The following is a 1976-nucleotide window of genomic DNA, read 5'->3' as shown; positions in this document are numbered from 1 at the left end:
CCTCAAAACCCACAGTAAACATAAAACATTAATTGCCAGAACAATGGAGCAACCCTGCTACAGAAACACTACACAATACTATTAGTGAATTCTAGTACTACCAGGGCAGAAGAGACACACACCAGAGAAAAAAAAACAACTACTCAATTATGACAACGTAAAGGAAAGTCAAAAACCCTCGTATTGTCTGACCCAGATACATGTCTCCAGAGAAAAAAAAAACCAAACATTCGCGAATCATACAAAAAAAAAAAAAAAAAAAAAAAAAAAAAAAAAAAAAAAAAAACCAACAAATTAACGCCAAAATACCAAAGAGATTCCTAAAAATTTCCCTTCCAACAACGTACATGGTCACCAATCAAAGAAAGAAACAAACATGTATTATAGCTGAGAAATATTTTAAATTGACATTAGACGAAAAAAAAAAAAAAACACATTTTATATATGATTGAATCATCGCGTATGCAATCAACACATCCTTCAGAGTCCACTAATGTAAGCGAAAAAAAAAAAAAAAAAAAAAAAAAAAACCAACAAATTAACGCCAAAATACCAAAGAGATTCCTAAAAATTTCCCTTCCAACAACGTACATGGTCACCAATCAAAGAAAGAAACAAACATGTATTATAGCTGAGAAATATTTTAAATTGACATTAGACGAAAAAAAAAAAAAAACACATTTTATATATGATTGAATCGCGTATGCAATCAACACATCCTTCAGAGTCCACTAATGTAAGCGAAAAAAAAAAAAAACAAAAAAAAAAAAACAACGTTATATTTTATAAGGAAAATAGAATAAGCATTTTGTAACGAAAAACATAAAAATAAGAATTTAACATCAGGCCAGAGAAATGTAATGTGTAAAAGGGGTGCAAAACAAATAAGTACCTAATAGCAAAATCTATTAGCATATAATAAATAATAAACAAATCGTTTTATCCTGTTACGTTGGATGCAAAGATTCAGCATATTGACTCGGCTTGCCTTCTCTTTCTTATAGCAATATTTGAATTTAAGTGCCATTCCCACGGGATGCCCCGCTATTTACTTGTTATAGAATAATTTCAGGTAACAAGCGAAAGAACACCAGTCAGAGAGCCAACGAAACGTCACTGGACAATAGTTTGGCATTAAAACCAGCAATAATTTTACAGGAAGGTATCAAGACAAACCTAAATGTCATACTGATACAAGGGCAATAATTGTCCAAGCAACCAAAACGAAGAAAAAAATGTATTAATAATAAAATTAATGAACGCAGTAAGACCTTGACCCTCGACATCCTTGACACAAAAAAAAAAAAAAAAAAAAAAAAAAAAAAAAAAAAAAAAAAAATATAAAACTAACAATTATATTAATTTTTATCCAATGCGAGAATAAACTGTTTAATAACCCTGTATGGTACATATGTACATAAATATTCAGCAAGGAAACTGTAATTAAGCGATTATATAATATAAGTAACTAAGCGGATTCTAGAATAAATTTTTTGTACAAGGAAAGCGTGCAAACAATAAACAAAAAAATGTATACACATAAAATACAGCGAATTTAACCAATAAAGGAAATAGGGATAGAGTGCTTCAAACCACCCTCTTTCCTCTAACCGGAAAATGCTATACAACACAAACAACACAACACAGACATACACATCTAAAAGAAAATCGCCGCCGAGGAAGTCGGCGTCGCGGCCTCGGACGTGTTACGTACGATAGCATATAGCTATGCGTGCGTGCGCCTCTGCTGGCTTAGGCCTGAAAGGTAGGGGAATAGAGAAGAGAGGTAATAGTAAAGGTAAAGAGAAGGGACAGGGAGATCAGCTAGAGACTCGAGAGGGTAAGGACGAAGTCCGCAAAACGATAATACATGCACAACTTCCCTCAATGATAAGTAATTCTAATAAAGCATAAGTAACAACAAGTCACGCTTCTATTTATTCCCGCACCGAAAATCCCACGTAACACTCCATTTA

The sequence above is a fragment of the Copidosoma floridanum genome, unplaced genomic scaffold, assembly GCF_036245765.1.
Source record: "Copidosoma floridanum isolate Cflo_tuat_1 unplaced genomic scaffold, Cflo_Japanese_pri ptg000013l, whole genome shotgun sequence".
NCBI classification, from domain to species: domain Eukaryota; kingdom Metazoa; phylum Arthropoda; class Insecta; order Hymenoptera; family Encyrtidae; genus Copidosoma; species Copidosoma floridanum.
The sequence above is the reverse complement of the archived record's forward strand: the minus strand, read 5'-3'. Positions refer to the sequence as shown.